Here is a 20097-nt window from a genome sequence, read left to right as displayed (position 1 = left end):
TTACCATTTCTCTCTTTGCTCCTCATATACAAAGCATCACGATTACACTAGGAGCGTGGGGTCAATCTGTGTAAGCAAGGAAATTCACCATCCTTGCTGAACTGCTGTCTTTAATGTGTATTGTCAAATTTGTAAGCCCAGCAAAGTAGGTCATCAAAATCTGAAGGGACATATTAACTGTAATGCCTGGTGCATAATAGGGCACATTAAAGACAGACTTTCAGTCTTAACACTTAATCTCTTTTCCAGCTTGGTAGATTTAAAAATCTGATATTCCAAGCACAGCGTTATTCTTCCCAGGGCTACAGCTGTGTGTTGCTTTCTATCTTGGGAGGAGATGTTTTTGCACAGGTCTAAGGAAATGCAACACAAGGGAAATGCCATTTTAACAAATTTCAAGAGAGGGGGAAGAGTGCTTTTCTTTTTTGCTGCAACAGAATTTTTGCTGGAATAGGAATGTTGAATAGTTATCAAGTCGACAAATAAAAGTGGAATTTTCAATGGAAGGAAATTAATATTTTCATATTTACATAACATCACTTACATCACTTATTCCTCAAGAACACAGTGACCTTTGCATATATTAGACAAGATCCTTATCTCACAGTTCACTGTTTGGGGATATCCACAACACTCTCATATTTTCTCGACAATTTTCTTGTGAGATGGGTGGAGATAGTGAGAGACAATCAAAATGGAGAAGAAACCAGTTTTTTTTTTTAATTTGTTCTTATTTGTTTATTGATTGACTTATTTATTTTTGTGGCAACAGATGATGTTGTGTTGAATGTCCTTCCCAAAACTCATGTTGAAATTTAATCTCTATTATAAGATATTAAAAGGTGGGACCAGATGGGACCTTTTAAGAAGTGATTATGTCATGAGGGCTCTGCCCTCATAAATGGATTACTTCATTCATAGATTAAGAGATTAGTAGGTTAATGGGTTATTTGGAGATTGGGTTTGTTATAAAAAAACAATTTGGCTCTATTTTATTTATTTATTTTTTTGAGTCTCCTTGCCATTCACCACCTTGGGACTCTACAGATAATTCTTGACCAGCAGAGGCCCTCACTAGATTTGGCCCCTTGACTTTAATCTTCCTTACCTCCAAAACTGTGAGAAATAAATTTCTTTATAAGTTACTCAGTATCAGGTTTTCTGTTGTAGCAACAGAAAGCAGAATAAGACAGAAGGCTTTTGCAATGACTAAAAAATGATGAAAGTATATATGTCATGACTTCTTTGGGGTGTTTCAGAAGTTTTAAGATTTAGATTCACCTATCCTCATGGAGTTCTCCAAATCCTACATTCAACTACTGTTGTTGAGGACCAGATATGATTCTTCATGCTGTAAGTCGGGTGGTGACTAAGACAGACCGGGTTCTTGTTCTCACGGAGCTGATAAGAAAGGAAGATAGTCGTCAATACACAAGAAAAGAGAAACGTGACCCATATACTATGCAGGGAATTAGCTGAAGGTCTGATGGCCCCTGAGATTATAGGGGCAGAGAGGATGACACATAAGTTCAGCTGAGGATACCACAGAAGAGCTAGCCATGGAAAGGCTCCAGGGGCAGGCATTCCAGGTGCTGAGAACAGTTAGTGGAATGGCCCCGAGGTGAGCAGATCGGCTGGTAATGGCCACTGAAAAACTCACCACAAATTTAGTGGCTTTAAACAGCTCAGATTTATTACAGTGTAGTTCTAGAGGTCAGATATCCAAAATGAGTTTCATGGAGCTGAAATTAAGGTATTGGCAGGGCTGTTTTCCACTCAGAATGCTGTAGGAAAGAATCTGTTTCCTTGAGTTTTCCACCCAGATAATTCAGGATAATCTCCCCATCTATGATGCTCAACTTAATCATAGCTGCAGTCTCTTTTGACATTTATGTGACATGTTCACAGGCCTGAGGATTAGAGTGTAGACAACTTTTAGGAGCCATTGCTTTATGAACTATGATGGAAAGGAGGAGTACTTCTGTTTGAAGGACAGAAAGAACCGGTGTGGTAGAAATTTAGTAGTAAAATAGATAATGATAGAATGAGTTCCAGTTCCAATTTCCCAGTGGAAATAATAGATGACATTACCACTATCACATTTGCAATTTAGCTGGATTTCCCCAAATATCTGAAACTGGCACAGGAGGTAGAGGACATTCAAGTTTGGGGGTTTCTGACTTCCTTGATTAATAGTAAACTAATATTGCAATTCCTCAGTCTAATTTTCTAATTACAAATACCACAAAATTTTAGCACTTATTATATTACTGTGCTGGGAGCCATTAGCCAAGTAGGTATGACAATTTCCTTGCCAGCATACCCCATGTTGCAGTGACATTGCATGTAGGTGACCTTGCTCAAGGACCAGGGCGGATTAGGGTGTTCCCGGTTTAGGATAATCAGGTTTAGGGCATTCCAGGTTTAAGATTATTCCTGCTGGGAATAGGGCGTATCCTGCTGCCTGAGTTCCCCTTGAGTTCTCACAGGATTCAGACAGTATTTTTTGGGAGACAGAAGCCCAGTGGATGTGGATTTGGGCAGAGAAAGTGGATTTGGGCAGAGAACGAGGATTTCCCCAGAACGTGATTGTAGACGGCTGGTGTGAGTTCGGGAATAAAGAGTTGCTGTTTGAATCTACAAGCTGTGTGGTGGCTCGCGATTGTGTGCCCAGCCAGTCTGCGGCATTTGTGCCCAGCCAGACTGCGGCATTACTGTTTTGTAAAATCACAGAATTCCAGATCAAAAGAGATTTTGAAAGATTATTTAGATGAGTTTTTAATTTTTATAAAAAAGGGGACATTGAGACAAAGAGATGTTAAATGTCCTTTCTAAGAAGCTGGACCTAGAACCAAAACCCGACTGTGCAGTGTTCCCTTCCCTTTCTCTTGTGCATTATTACATTTTAGGTGTGTGCTATCTTTCCTAATTTCAACTGCCTCTGAGTGGGCGTAGAGCATTACATAGCTCTGGATGTTCCTCTGGCCAACCATGCCCTACTTTGCTTATACAGAAGAGTAGGTGGTAAATAACATTTGTTGATTGAAGGGTTGATTCAGTCCGTTGCCCTTTCCTGTGCCCCAGAACAGACATGGTAAACCAGAAACCTCTGGACTTAGAAAATTCCTGAAGGCATGTAGCATTTTTATCATTTGCAAGATACTGTAAATGGCTATCATTTCAATTGGACAAGACAAATCAATCATCTGTGGGCATAGTTGAGACTTTCCTAAAAACACTCTGGTGATGGAACTTACCAAAACCTGCCACCCAATCTATTTTAGCCATTCAGATTAATTTATTTGTGGGTTGCTGTTGCAATTTTTTTAAATTGTTTTTTTTTTAAAAAAAAAAACATAAAATCTTTTTATTTCAGAGAAAACTGAAACTTTCTAATTCTACTGTTAACTGTCCTCTCCCCCACCTGCCAAATCTAATTTGTAGCTAAGGATATATGGGTAAAACAGTTAGCAAAGGAACTCAACATATTATGAAAGAAAGGAAATAGCCTCAGTAATTAATAGAAATTTGTTTATATAGATTAGGAAGCAGATTGACACCAGTGGTCAATTTTAGACTTTAGATTTTTACTCTGGCCTCTGTAGATAACATAATAACTACCAGCAGTCTCCAACTTGCTCCTAAAAATAATCTATTGAAGTAACTTCTGAAAAGTGCAGGAAATGGTGAGACAAATTAATCCACATAAAGAGGAACAAAAGAGTTTCTTACAGCCTGTCCTGGTAAGAAAGCTGGTCCTGGAGGCAGGGCTGGGTGTGTACCTTGGGTGTGGGTCAAGCCTGTCAAGTCCAGGGGGGAAGGTGGTTGAAGACTGATCTATGTTCTGAACTTATCATGTGAGTGTCTTTGAACTTTTCTCAAGATGCTCATGTAGAAGTAAAAAATAACAGTTCCAGATCATTTCTTAAACTGTGCAAGGCAGTCATCACTTTTACCTGCTAAAATTCATCTTGCCAAATATAATTAATAATCTTGCATGTGCTGTGTAAATCAGTATATTGAAATAAAAGCAAGACACGGGTTATTTATATAGAAGGCCAACTCCCAGAACATTTAGTCAATTAATTTCATTTCAGTGAGAAGTTAAGAGGAAAACACATAGAGGGAGCAGTTTTTATGCTAATCATAGGGCTTTTTGCATTGTTGAAAAGGAAAGAAAAGTATGGTTCCAGCATACTTTAATTGCAGGCTTAGAAAATTTTTAGAATATATGAACCCATATATCATGTATTTAGAAAATGGTTTATTAGAGTTGCTACCTTGTGATGTTATGTTTTCCATGGTAATCAAAATATATAATTTTAACTTATTTTAAATTAAGAGTTCATAATACACTAAATGTGTCTTAACTTTACAAAATATAGTTCTAGATCCTAAAAATCTCAATAGGTGTACATGCTCTGAATAGGCTAAAATCAACCACTATTTCCTGCTAAATTATTGGTGTTTCTAAGCTGTTTCAGCAGAGATCCAAAGAATTTAGCCTTTGCTAAATTCTTAAGATCAAAAACTTTAAGATTTGTGTTGAGATGTGTAAACTAATATATAATCAGGAATGAAGTTATATGAAAAAAAATATAAAATGGGTGTGAAAAATGGTTTCAAAGAGAACTTGAATATTAAACTTGATGGACCTAAGATTAAAAGAGGATGGGGGCATTGAAAACATTCAGTACTGATCATCAGAATCAGTTCATTGAGTCCCTCCTTCATGCCATTTCCTTTATGGATATTATCTCCAAGACTTACATGAACTGTGTAAAAAAATCATTAATCCCATTTTAAAGAAGCAACTGAGACTCAAAAGCCTCACAGCTATTTAAAGATAGAACAGGATTCAGACTCAGATCTGACTGGCTCCCAGACTACAATGTCTACTATGAGTGAGCATAAACACAAGGATACAAATGTTGTAATGAGGTGGCTTCAGAAGAGAATGTGCTATTTGTAATAATAGGGAGTGAATTTGGATTGGTCATGTGGAACTATTGTGGTTGGATTTGAATGCTAGGATGAAAGGCTTAGACAGTCTACAGGACAGAATAGACAACAACTCAAGTTTCTTAGCTAAACCTATAATTCTGACACAGATGATAAGTTCTGTGCCTCCATGCAGATTTCTTGCTCAGCTTTCTGTCCCCAGGGCAGAATACAAACTCTCTTAGTCTAGTACAGGACCTGGTACTTAGGATGTGCTTAATAAATGTCAATTTTTTATTATTTGGGGAAAATCTGGATTCCTTCCCCTTCATTCCCTCCCTTTGGAGTCATTTGCAGAGCAGATGGTCAATGATCCAGGCTTATTTTTCTTTCCACCAGACACAGCAACCCAAATGCATTTCTCCCCCCACCCCCCATCCTCTCTTCTTCTCCTCCTTCTCCTTCTCTACACCTTTATTTGAAAGCAACAAATGAAGTCTAAGTCAAAGAACTCATGGTTGAATGGGTCTCTGATAATCAATGTCTATCATCAATGAATGGAAAACTTAAACTACATTTGGAAATAGGAAAAAAAATATTGCAAGAATTATGTCTGTGTTTCAGACATAATTAACACTGTGGAGTGAAGAACTAAAAGGAACAGAGCTGTTACCTACCTTTATAGACTTTGGAAATGAAAGAAACAACTAGTGAAGAAAAAAAAAATAGCTTGGTGAGGTTGAAAAAAAGAATAGAAATAGACAATGTATGAGTAAATAGGTGAGTAAATATGCATGAGATTTCAACTTCTCATATCAAATAATTTTGGAAGTTTATTTCAAAAATACTGTAATATAAGAAATAACAAAAGTTAGTAACTTGGCATTCATGTTCATGCATGTGTTCGGCTTTCATTACTGTGACCAAGATACCTAACCAGAACAATTTCATGGAGGAAAAGTTTACTTTGGGTTTATGGTTTCGGAGGTTCAGTTCATAGATGGCCATTTCATCACTCTGGGCCTGAGATGAGGCAGAACATGATGGCAGAAGGACTCGGGTGGAGGAAAACTATTCATCTCTTGTAGCCAGGAAACAGGAGAGTGGGAGGAGCCAGGGGGACCCAATGTAGTCATCAAGGGGATGTCCCCAGACACCTTCTTCCTCCAACCATACTCCACCTGCCTACAGTTGCCATACAGTAGAGAAGTCCTTCCAAATTATTAATCCACCAAATGGATTAATCCACAGTTTAGGTTATAGCTATTATAATCTAATCAATTCACCTCTGAATATTGCTGCATTGACCTCTGAGCTTTTGGGAGACACATCGTATCCAAATCATAACAATGCATATTCCAGTACTGAGAACCAGCAGTGGGTGATATTTTATAAAGTATGTTACTCTTCTCCATTCAAAGTAATTAATCTTAGGTAATCGAAGGCAGTTAGCCTTAATTTATTCCACAGATAAATACAAAATTAGCACCAAGAAGAAATTGCCAGTGGAAATTAGGGGACCATGGACTTGATTATGTTGAGGAATAAGTAGTCAGAATCTAACTTTATACCCTATCTAACAATTCAGTACTAGGCAAGATTTACCACTATTCTCTATTCTTTTTTAACAATGTATTTCCTATAAAGAAGAAATCTGAGTGTGAGGGGAAGAAAGGAGATTGGTCTGCAAATTTCAAGAGAGGTTAATAAGATGGCCCAGAGATGAGGACCTAGCAGCACCTTTCTTAGAGAATGTACTTTCTCTCTCTATATCTCTTTTTTTAAAAAAAATATTTTTTAGGTATACATGGACACAATATCTTTGTTTATTTATTTTTATCTGGTGCTGAGAATGGAACCCAGTGCCTCACATGTGCAAGGCACGAGCTCTGCCACTGATCCACAACCCCAGATCTCTATATATCCCTTTTTGCTTTCAGTATAGCAATGGCCCTGTGCTTGCTAGTTTCCTTTTTAAAAATTCTCTCCTTCAACTTTTCAACCTAGAATCCAGTGACTATATCCTCCAAAACATCATTTTACAGGCAGTTGGTACATATCCTCCTGCAGAGACTTAACCTGGGTTGCTGACCCTGGTGGTATTCCTTCTAATCTACAGTAAAATTACTGTCTGCTTTCCCCATCTCCTTTCTTCTGTTCTCCTGGGTATATATGAATGTGTGTACTAGGAGAAGAGATCAGAGGATATGGACAATTAAAAGGAATCGGTACTGGGAATTTCATGAAATATTGATCTCATCTTAGTTTTAAGTTTGCACTTATTGGGTAGGAGTTAAGAATCTAATGGATAATCAGTTTGTTTCCTTGATTTCATCTTTCCTTCAAAAAATAAATTCAATAAACCTTACATTGCTCATCTCTTGGCTCGGATTAATGCAGTGCATATAAAAGCCTGTCAGTTTTGTCTTAGGTCCTTTGGTGATCAGCTATGCAAGCTGCAATCGCCTTTGTTTACACTTTGTTAAACCTGCCCGGAGCAGGTGGCAAGATTACAGGCTTAAAAGGCAGGTGGAGTGAGGAGGGGATGTAAATCAAGGTTCAATTGCTATGTTCTCTCTGGGATAATTGAGACAGAATAGAGAAGCCATGTCTGCATCCCTAGATGTCCTAAATGTGCTGCCAAAGTATCCGACTGCATTGCTTTCAGGGCAAAGGTAAGTAGTATTCTGGAAAGTCCTACTATTTTTCAGATTGAGCAAGTCCCTAACAGGTGCACCCCAATTCAAAGTCTTGGGAGGAGGAATTGGAGAGCCAACAGCAGGTGTTGAAGTGTTTGAAAGAAAGTAAGCAAAGACTTCTTGGAAAGGAGCAAGTCCTAGGAGCCCCCAAATGCAGCATTTTGGTGCCAAAAACATTGTTGTCACAGAAACTGTGAAATGCATGCTCTGCTCTTTTATGTCTCCCTGCCACTCTACTGTGAAATGGGGCAGTTCCTGGAACACCAAGCACTGAGACAAAGAAGGTCTGTACATCATTCAGGAATGATGCTGGACATAAAGGCTGGAGATTCAACATTTCTGAAGGATTTATATTTGTCTTCAATTTCTATTCTTATAAACAATCTGAATCCAACCCCAAGATAAATAACTGGGTTGAAGGCCCTTGTCATGGCAGACATGCAAAAGCATAGTAGGGATGAGGGAGCACAACATGCAAAGAAAAGCCAGACCCACTCCTTCCTATTTTCCTTCTTTGGTTGCAGTTCTGGCAATGGAACCCAAGGCCTCACATTCTGGGCAAGTGACATCCCCACAACTTCCTGAGGATTTTCATTTGTGTTCCCCTCATGAGTTTGAAAAGCATGTTTTTGAAGTGGTTAACTGAAAGGAAAAGGTGAACAAAAGAAAAAAGAAGTGGAGAGAGAGAGAGAAAATGAGAGGAAGACAGCAAGAGGGAAACTAAGGAGAAAAGAAGACAGAAGTAAGGCAGAAATGTGTCAACTCAGACTCTGATTTTCAAAGTAGGTTTGGGCTACCAGCTCTGGCATACATGGCTTGGTGGCCACAGCAGATCCATGGTGGAGCTGAGCCACTCTGAAGGGCTGGCTGTGGCTGGGAAGATAGAGGAGGGCATGGTGCCCCTGAGAGGGCTCACTCCAGGGCTGACCTCTTGTTGAATGAGAACTAGACAGACATTTTTTAAACATATGAAGAAAAATGAAAGAGGGTGAATTATTGTATGAACTAACTTTAGCTACTCCCCAAATAGATAAAATAGCCAAACAGCAAAAGACTAATTTCTTTGCACCCCCCAAACCCTCCAGAAAAGCTTCAGAGATTGCTTCTTTAGTCTTTGTCAGTTGTTAAATGGGTGGGCTGCTGTCACCACTTCCTGGGTATTAAAAACCAAAGCACATGTATTGATGAGAGTTGAACAAAATTTGACAGTTGAGATAGTGGCTCAAATGCCCCAGGTTTGGGGGCCTGGGGTTCCAAATATTTTCAGGATGACTAGTATTTATTTTGTAGGCAGTAGCAGAAGCTTAGCTCACTAACAGTTCTACTCTTACTTTTCTGGAACCCAAGCTCTCTTTTTAAATAGCTAACCCTTCAGGCTTACTAAGTATCAGTTACTGATTTTTTGCAGTTAAGTACAATGTGTTTATTTGGGAAGGAGGATACTTGGACATACACTTGATTTTCTTTGACTTCCAATTGCAACTGCACAGGTCTTGGCTACTCTGGGTGGGGAATGATGCATGGGACAGTGTCACCATCAATTAACTCTAGTGTCACTGAGAGTCTGAACATGGAGAAAGGAGTAAGGAGAGGAGGAAAAAAGGAGGAAAGGGAAAAGAATGGGCTAGAGGAGCAAATAGAAAAGAGCTGATTTGCAGGGAGAGGTGGAGTTTCCGCATTCGCTGCCAGATGTGATACTGAATGGCATCAGAGCCGTGGTTACCTTTTCTGAGTGTAAACCCAAGAACGCTGTGTTACCTCTGGAGCCATTAATTACAAAGTGTCACCTCTAAAAAGGGCGACTTTGAACAGAAGAAAACCCCTCCCCACGGAAGGACAAACTCAGGTTAGGGACAGTGCAAATAGCAGATGCCCATCCCCATGACAGGAATAAGGGAGAGAGGGATCGGTTTTTAAAGCTCCATTAACAAAGAACTTTACTCAAGGAGGAGCTGTTAATAAGTAATGAAACAAAGTGCCTGTTATGGAGATTAAATGCCCCTGTGTCTAGGTACAAAGTTCAGGCTGCAAAGTGCAGCTGTCACCCTGTCTATAACCCCACCGCAGCCTTAGAACCTCTGGTTCAAAGTGTGTCTTGCTGCCTTCCTGTTACTAGGCTGCCCGGTGCAAGGTCCAGCCTGGGGTCAGAGTTCAGCGTCTGAGGCTCTGCTGACTGCCTTCTTTGTCTAGCTCAAGCGAGCTTTCGATAAGCCACACACTGCTTATTTAAGACGATTATTACAAACAACTGACAGATTATTTTCCCAGATTCTTATGCTTATTCTTTATATCAAGCTTAAACTGTGCCAAACTATAATTTCTTGAGGATTTGTGTGCAGATAAAAGCAATCGATTTAAGGACACATGAAAGACTAGGTCAAAAATCTATTTCTAAGGGATAACCATGCTCCAAGCAGACACATAAAATGGAGGCCCTTTGAAGTATGAACAATTTCAAAATGAGTCCAAGAATTCCCTCTTTAACCATCAAAGATCTGATAAATACGAGATTTACCCTTTACAATTGAGCAAACCTTTCCTAATAGGACAATAGATCAGTGATAATCCTTTTCTGAATGGAGTCCCCCTTTACTTATTCTTTTTATTTATCCTCTGAAGAATTAGAGGGAAACTCACTTTTTCAAATAGTTTCCATTGTTTGACCTGATCCTAGCAAGAGTGTTGGGAAGGTGGCAGAATACTAATTTGTATCCCTCTTTTGCAGATGAGGAAACTGAGACTCAGAGATTTGAGTCCAGAATCACAGAGCTGATGATATATGGCAAAAAAGGCCATGATCCATCTCTTTACCCTTTCCTCTCAGCACTTTTTCCATCTGATGTTCTGACAACAATTTTCTTTACATGGGAGTAGCTCTTTTTCATTCTTCATTTTTTTATGGAAGTGAACAGAGTCAACCTAAAAAAGCAGGAGTTTGGGAAATGTGATTTGAAAGAGCACTTCAGGTAAAGGTGCAGGGAATCAGGGTCTGACCACACTGGCCCAGTGCCAGGTACTTGACTCATGCTCCAACTCCTGACCACAAATGCCAAGGGGGCTGGTCTTTAGCTCAGTTACCAGTGGGTCAGTGAGGGCTGTTCCTTCCAGTGATAGCTTGGATTAATATTTTACCTCAAAAAGGAGCACTGCCCATAAGATAGTGCCTCAGAGGCTTAGAATTTAACATCTTACTTGCTTTTGATTCATAAAATCAAGCAGAAATTTCCTTTTCCCATATTTTCTTTATGTTAGCATGTAGTTTTAAAATTGTCAGTAAGTTACATTCTTTGGGTGGATATGTATATCAGGGCCTTCAATATTCCAGATATTTACTGAAATATTTATTAGCAGATACTGACATATATAAATGTTTTTGGTTATCTACTGCGTCTACGTTGTGTGCTAGGAAGAGGGTGTAAATATAAGTTCAGACACATTGCATTCCTTATTGTCCAAGAGCTTGAACCACAGCAGGAAGAAAAGGGTAGGAATGCACAAAGCTGGTTACAACAGCCAGAGACAAAGCACTGGGACGGGACAGAGGGAGCATAAGGATCAAGTGTTTAAAAAAAAAATGAGTAAAATACTTAGTTTTTTAAAAAAAATTTTGTTATTATTTTATTTTGATATTTTTAGATCTACATGATCTAAATACAGCAGAGTGTATTTTGACATACATACATAGAGTATAACTTATTCTAAGTAAGATTCCATCCTTGCAGTTCTACATGATATGGAGTTTCACTGGCCATATATTCATATATGAACATAGGAAAGTTATGTCCAATTAATTTTCTACTATCTTTCCTGTTCCCATTTCCCCTCCCTTCCCTTCCTTCCCCTTTGTCTAATCCAATGAACTTCTATCCCCCTGCCCCCACCATTGTGTGTTAGTATCCACATATCAGAGAGAATATTTGGCCTTTGGATTTTTGAGATTGGCTTATCTCAGTTAGCAAGACAGTCTCCAGTTCCATCCATTTAGTTGTAAATGCCATACTTTCATTCTTCTTTATGGATGAGTAATATTCCATTGTGTATATGTACCACATTTCTTTATCCATTCATCTGTTGGAGGGCACCTAGGTTGGTTCCATAGCTTAGCTCTTGTGAATGGAGCTGCTAAAAACATTGATGTGCCTGTGTCACTATAGTGTGCAGATTTGAGTCCTTTCAGTATATACCAAGGAGTGGATAACAGGTTCAAAACTTAGTTCCATTCGAAGTTTCCTGAGGAACCTCCATACTGCTTTCTAGAGTGGTTGCAACAATTCACAGTACCACCAGCAATGTATGAGTGTGCCTTTTTCCCCATAAGGATTAACTAGCTTGAGGCCAGGCTCATAAAGGAACATCTGACCTAGATGAAGCTTTTAATCACACAGCCACACTAGAAGGACAGATCATCTGTATTTTATAGATAAAAATACGAAAACTCAGTGAGGTCAAGATGTCCAATCCCAGCTACACAACAGGGACTTCAACACCACTATCCACCAGATCTTCATGTAGAAATTAGAAAAAATAACCTAGGAAAAATAAATCACTAGAAAGGCAGACAACAGGGCTGGGGTTGTAGCTCAGCGGTAGAGCCGTTGCCTTGCACATGTGAGGCCCTGCGTTCGATCCTCTGCATCACATAAAAATAAATAAATAAGAATAAAGATTTAAAAAAGAGAATTCTTTAAAAAGAGAAAGAAAGAAACAAACAAACAAACAAAGACAGACAACAAGGATTTTGACATATCCTCCATGGCAAGGTGGAAGGGAGTACCTGAGAAATGGAAGGAGTTTAAAGACACAGAGGCAGGCAGCTCAGAAACCAAAGCTGAGCTGTAGATGAAAGCAAGCAATCGGGGTGACTCCAAATGAGGACTCCTCGTCTTTTAATGCATGATGACGAGAAGAGCAGGTTGAGCAGGATGCGTTTTTTAGTGTCATCATTTATTGGATTCCTTTTCTCTTTACTCACCCCCACAAAAGACTGTATTTTTCTCCCTGCTTTAAATATATGTTTACTATGATGGCAGATATCGCCTACACTTTGGAGACATACCTAACCCAGATCTCTGGCCACAGTCTCTCTTTTTAGATACTGATTTTTTATTTCTAACTGCCTACTTACCGTGTCCAACTGGGCGGCCCAGAGACACTTCTGTCTGTTCCTGCAAACCTGCTCCTTCCCTACATTCCCTGCCTCAGACAGGTGACATCTGTTCCTTCTGTCTTTATGATATAAACCTTGATTTTATTTTAGATGCCTTCCCCACCTCCACCCTGTAAATCCAGCATATCAACAATCCTCATGGTTTTAACTCTGCAATGTCTCCAAATCTATTTTCTCTCCTCAACACCCCTCGTCTTTGCCCATTCTATGTACATGCATATAAGAAAGATATTACTTTATTCATTATCATCAAATCATTTGTAAAGGTATATATTTAGGAATTATTAAATAACCAAAAATATTTGATAACCAAAGGAATAAATTTCTACTGCTGAGGACTTAAGCAATTGCCATATCTCAATGTGAAAAATAACTTGTGGCAGGAGTAAAAACTTCCCTGCACATCCCAATCATAAAATCAGCTCTGTTATCAAGACATAAATAGAAGGAAAAAGACACTTGGAAACAGCCAGTTGTATAGAAGGTGCTAATATCACCTTCCTTCTGGGCACTGTGAGCATGAAACATTGAAGAAGTAAAGTCATTAACAAATTCCAAGATTTCCTCCCACCCCATCATGAAGAAATGCTCAGGTTCCAAAATAAGAGAGAGTGCAATTAATCTGTGAGGAAGGGGAAATGCTCCTGTGATCCTCACAAACACTCGGATTTGTACACCCTTTTCACTTTATTAATTTCATTTTGTTAATTATTCCCCACGGTCACCTCGTTGGGTACCTTGTTCTTTTCCCAGTTTTTCAAGGTGAAGGAATTTTGGCTGAAAGAGGCTCACTGACTTTCCAGAGGTTATCTAGGGATTCATTAACAGAATAAAAATTAGGCTCCAGTTAATGTCACTAAGCATTGCTATCCACTACATCTGCCTGCTCTCCTCAATCCAAAGAGGCTCTAAATAAGGAGATAACATAATTAAATACCTTTAGGGAAAACACAAATGAATCAAACCTGCAGAAAAGATGAAGATAAATTCTTCAGACAAAGTGAGATAGCTGAAGAATGCATGGTGTTCAGAAGTCAGCAAATTAGATTGCCATTTGTAAGAAGATAGGGCAACAAGAAAGGCCAGGGAGGTTCTGGTCTGCACTCAGAGAGGCATAGGATAGCCTGAAGAGAAAGTCAGGACACTGGCAGTACAAGACAGAGACTACACCTATTCCAAAAAACTCATTTTGGGGTCCAGAAACACCAAACCCAGAGAATTTTTGGAAAAACTCCAAGAACCAGCATTAGCAGAAAAAATGAAGAATGTGTTCAGACAGCTCCCAAGCCTCACTGTCTACCAAGTTTTAAGGCAAAGTTATAGCAGATGCAATTGACCTAGCAAGCTGGACAACTCAGGCCTGATGGCTGGATTGAATTGTATTCAATTTTATGTGTGGTTGCCTCTATTTGGAAGGGAACAACCCCACTGCATGTGACACAAGTAATTAGTACCTACATAGTATGGCCCTCAAGTCTCTCTCTTATCATCCTGCAAGGGTGTTACCTTTACCCCTCCTGAGGCTTGATAGTCCCAGTTTGAGACAAGGAAAGTCTTGGGATTGAAGAAATTTATGGCAGAAAGTGTGATTTCAAAAAAAAAAAAAAAAAGTGAAATATCTGTGGTCATTAGCTCAGAAGACCCTCAGCTTTCTTATGTGAAACGTGTATTTATGAACAAATCTCTTTGATATCACAAAATTCATGAAAGAGGGCCTGCATTTGCATTATGGGCAATCAAGGATTCATTAGCCACTTTCAATCAATGCGTCTGCTATGTGACAGATGAATCAACAATCTTCAGACAGGCAGAGCTGAGTGAGGTAAGTAGCAAGAGCTAATCATGACCTGCTGACAGATGGTGGGATAATTCTGTCTAAGGCCCATATGATTCCCAGTAAAGTGAATAACGTAGTATCTTTGTGTTGTCCACAAATACAGCAAGATAAGTTTCTAATGGACAGGGAAGGGCAATTTAAAAAGGAACTAACTTTATGCCCAGCATGGTGGTGCCTATAATCGCAGTGACTCAGTAGGAAGGAGGATCACAAGTTCAAGGCCAGCCTGACCAACTTAGTGAGGCCCTATCTCAAAATAAAAAAAGGCTGGGAATGTAGCTTGGTAAAGCACTTCTGGGTTCAATTGCTAGTACCACAAGGAAGGAAGGAAGGAAGGAAGGAGAGAAAGAAAGAATGTATGAATTTTGTCTATTTCACTTTGTCTTTATCTCGAAGGCCATGACAGGTGACAGTCATGTTTGACCCTTCCCATTTTCTTACCTTCCATCCTTCACTATCAACATGATCTCCCTAGAAATGAATGTCTTCTAAGGAGAACAACTAAATCCCTGCTGGGCCACAACAACATGAAGAATTTGTCAATAGAATTAACACTGTAAATGGCTGTATCTGTGCTTTCTCCTGCTCATAGCACTGATGTCATAACACTTAATATCTGGAAAACAAATAATTTAGTCAGTCGAAGGAATGATTTCAAAATTAATATGGGAATTTCCACAACTTCAGAGAGTTCTAGTTTAACTAGAAAGGAGACTAAGGACATACCAGAAAATGTTTGAAGCTGAATTGGATTCTGGGGTCTTGACTCTTGAAAGAGTATAGGAAAGGATTTGAAGAAAACTTGAACTTAGAGAATCTAGAGAAAGAATTAAAGCTTCTGGGAGGTGGAGCGAAAGTGTCACAGCAGAAAGTAAGATAAGCTGTTGGAAGGGAGAGGTAAACATCTACTTGTTCCTTTGCTCTTTGCCCTGGAATGAGACAGAAACCCATCCCTTTAAGAATGTGAATGTAGTTCTGTCCTGTTGCTGTTGTATTTTTGTTCCTTTACTGGAGTCACCATGTGAATGTTTATACAAAGCTACTCCTGTGTTGCATAATTCTTTGAAACAAAAGATGTCTGGAATCCAAGAATTCATACCTTTTACTCATTCTGCACAGGAAAGCACCAGATAAACAAGAATCATATCTACCATATCGAAAAACATCTATAATGCTTATCTTTAATATTCAATTTCTGTCACTTACTAATTTAAAAAAATTTTAGTCAACGTGATTTGACATAACAAAGGAAACTTTGCTTAATATTAATATTTATGACCACACTGGCTTTAATAGCACATTGCCTAATATCTGACTGAGAGCTGAATAGTCTCTATAGCCCCAGAACAGGAATTCATTAAAGCTTTTAGAAGAATACTACTAGGCATAAATGTTAAGGAGCAAAAAGACTAACCCAACTTTACCACAAAGAATTTGGCTCTAATACGTGCAGCCATAACTTCCTCTAGCACCTTGGATGTGGCACAAACATGACAGCCTTCCTACCAATACAGGTCAGTTAAAATCCAGAAAAGGCACAGAGGCCTCTTTTCTTACTCGATTTCTGTAAGTTATTCCCATTGATGCTAGAGAGAACTATATGAATTAATCTACCAACTAGGGATAATGCTCGGGCTTAGTAGCTAAGGCATACTCAGAAAAACGTAACCTGTCAAGTAGGCTTAGAACTCAGAATTCATGCAATTAGAATAAAGCTAGATGCAATTTTAAAAGTGCATTGGAATCCATTTGTAATAGCTATCAAAAACTTTATTGAACCAATTTATACAGTTCATTTATTTACCAGTAGCTAAAATACTCCAAAAAAGGTCCTAATGGATATTTCCAAAATCAATTTGAGAGCATTAACTCTATCATGTTCATTGAAAGAATGTGGTGAATTATAAGAGTCAAAAGACAAGATGGTATTTGTGGATAAAGTGAATAAGTAGTCAAGAGGAGGGAGGATATCTAGAACTGGACTGTCCCCACAGTAGACACCAGCCACATGTAGCATAAATGGAAATTAATTAGCATTAAATGACATTTAAATTCCAGTTCCTCAGTTCCAGTAGCACACTTCAAATGCTCCATAACCTCATCTGACTAGGAGCTACTCTCTTGAAGAGTGCAGATAAAGAACATGTCTATCAACTTAGAAATCTCTATAGCACCATGTTGATCCAGACCCTCCAGCCTCTGTCCCCTCCTTTACATCACAACATATATAATTTAAACATCTCATCCAATGCAATTTCAAGATTCAGAAGTACTACAGAAGAGACCAGAGAGGAACAAAATCTTAGGACAAAATTGTTGCCACCATCAGCTGACTGGGCAGCTAATGAGATTATGATGATTTTTAGGCATGTGAAAAGCTCTGAATTCACCCCATGCCTATCAGGCTAAACCCCTGTTCCTTCAGACTTACAGACATATGTGCATATGATCTGTCCATACTTTATGTCAGCTCATAGCTGCTTTCTGTGTAAATAGTCAGTGAGCACAGGAGATAAAGCTGTAGAAGAAATTAGCTCTTTGTGGTCCATGCCTATAACTTGTTCAAGTCCACCCTTGTGACCATGGCAACCTGTGAAGTGAGCATCATAGGTCAAAGTCAGGGTTCAGGACCCAGAAGGAAGGCATGAGGTATGGGAAAAAACAAAACAAAACAAAACAAACCCTCAGAATTACCGTGACAATAACCCATGAGTGAATTTGTACAAATAATATAATATAGTCAGTAGAGGTACAGAGTTCTTTTCATTAAATAAATTTAGTTGCCAAAGCACCATACTTAGTTCAAATCTTTTTTTTATCTATGTGATTTTTTAAATCATCTGCAAGTGCATATAAATAATCTTTTAAAAAACAGTCAAACTCTGCTCTGCTGTAACTGAACTGTCTGATCCAACCTATGATATAGACCTTGAGTCATTGTCACAGAAAGGGGCTGAGCTTTCTGTTTACAAAAACATCTGTCAAAAGGAGTGACAGAGTGCAGTTATTTATCACTGAAATGGCAACCAGCTATTTTTTTTAAAAAAAGAAAAAAGGAATAAAGATTGAATTTTAAAATAAGCATAAGTTATTGTTATTAATGTGCTTATTTTTTAGCTACAGATGCTCAATGAATATAGCTAATTGATAACCTGATAACACAAATAAATCAGGAGCACTCAACTTACATGGGGCTACTTTCCAGGAATAATTATTCCCTAGCAGGTTACACCTACGAAATTAGTACAATTAGGTGTTGTATTTCATCTTACCTTCTCTTTTTCATGAATGGTGAAAGATGAGAGTAAGAGAACTGAAGACTTCATTGACAATAGAGCATGAAAAAACCTCATATCTAGATATCTAGTCTTGCTCATGTTATTTCAATAAAACAAACAGGCAAGCAAACTGAATGCGCTCTGTATCTGGAATAGGCGGAAGAAAGCCATGGTTTTCTTCAGTCAGAGGGGCTGGATTCATTTGAGTTAATCCTAAAGTTTGCTGTAATTTGGCAAGGGTAGTTTTGAGTTTCAATTCAGTGGCTGCTGTTTAAACTGCAGAGTTGATGCATAAATGATCCATAACACATTTTGGTATATTAAATCATCTTCACAGTTCTAATATACCATGAAGCCCAATTTACATATAATGTAGGCACAGAAGATGAAAAGCTGAGAGCAGACTCCTGTTTCAAAAGGCATCAGGCACACTGCTTTATTTTCTTGAAGCACCACTAACTTCTATAAATCCGTTGCTGGAGAAGGTTATTAAACTGCCAGGCCCTTCTTTCTTTTCAAACCTTAATTCCCCTTCTCTTCTCACACACCATATGGAAACCCTTCTCTCTTCCCCCGTCTCATTCTTCTTTTTCTCTTTTTTATCCCAGAGCTCTTTTCCCTTGAGCTGAATTCCTCAGAATCATGGACCACAGCAAACATAACTCTTCTCTCTTTGATTAGACTTGTAATGCATTTGGATTTTTATTTTTATTTATTTATTTAGCTTTCTGATGGCAGCTGTGACAGAGTAATAGAAGACGGAACAGACAAGGAGGCAGCTTCATCGGATTCTCGATTGACCTTGCAAAGACAGAGCGTAGATAATAACACAAGGCCAGGTGTAACCACCTGGTATGATGGGCCACAGTGTAATAATACTAATATCTATTGTCAGTGTAGAGAACAGACTCCCAATCCACTATCCAATTATTAATAGCTATGTGGTAAACAGCCAAAAAATTCACAATATGGACAGAGTACAAAACTTGGCTTTCACACCTCAGAATATATAATTTCTTTGAATTAGGCCAGTAAATACTAAAACATTACTTAATCATGTCTTTAAGAAAAATGAGAGTGTTTTATGTCATATTAGAATTAAAATCAATGCCCTCAACCATCATTGTCAGTTGCTTGGCACCAGATGAAAAAGATACAGTGCCTGCCAATGTTTTCCTTTACTCCAGGGTCCCCAGATGGGGATTTCTCAACCTTGGCACTGTTCACATTTTGGGCCAGAGCAGTCTTTGTTGAGCAAAAATGCCTTGTTTGCTGCTGGATGCTAAGCAGCATTTCTAGCCTCTACCCATTAGAAGCCAGTAGCAACCCCCTGCTCCAGGTGTGACTCAAACATATCTCTATATATTGCCAAATATCTTCTGGAGGGCAAAGTCACTCTCAGTTGAGAACAACAGCCTTGAACCCAAGAGATATAGATCTTTCACAGCATATTATTTTTCTTTCATGCTCTGGTCCCATCTCTCCTCAAAACATATATAACTATGCCCACCTAGTTACATACCCTTTCTTTAGTTTCTCTGTCTGAAACTGATTCTGTCCCATTTACAAGAAAACACATTTGCAGCGCCTGTGTACACCACAGCAGATTCCCTTGAGCCTCAAAAATTATAGGTCAAGATTCAGTAGAAAAACTTGAAGCAATGTAGAAAAAAAATAATATAGCTAGAAAGTAGAAGGAATATATATATCTGTCAAGGTCGCTTCTGGGGAACCCAAGAGTGCATTGACTAATTCTGGCTTTGGGTTGACTATCTGGGACAATTTGAAAGTAATATTATGGGGTTAGCTTGAAACTCCCTTGAAGCGTAGAGGATTTGCTTTTATATCCCACAAAACTTTTCTTCCTGTGGAACTTTATTGATTTCCTGTGTAAATTATTCACCATAGATTTTTCCATAACTTTAAAAAATTCTCTAAGTCCCACTCCCCTTGACCTACTTGCTTTGTAGGTCAGTATATGACAAAATCCTTGACTTGAAACTGTAGAAATTGATGAGAAGATCCAAGTCCCCTGGATGACGATCTTCTCTTTCAATCTCTCTCCTTGCTTCTTGAAAAACATCTCTTCTCCTCTTACCCTCAGCTACACTGATCATTTCTCACTTCCTTCCCTCTTAGTTCCTTTTATTTTTATTATATTTCTTTTTATTGTTG

The sequence above is a fragment of the Marmota flaviventris genome, chromosome 8 (genome assembly GCF_047511675.1).
Source record: "Marmota flaviventris isolate mMarFla1 chromosome 8, mMarFla1.hap1, whole genome shotgun sequence".
NCBI lineage: Eukaryota > Metazoa > Chordata > Mammalia > Rodentia > Sciuridae > Marmota > Marmota flaviventris.
Note: the sequence above shows the minus strand (reverse complement) of the source record.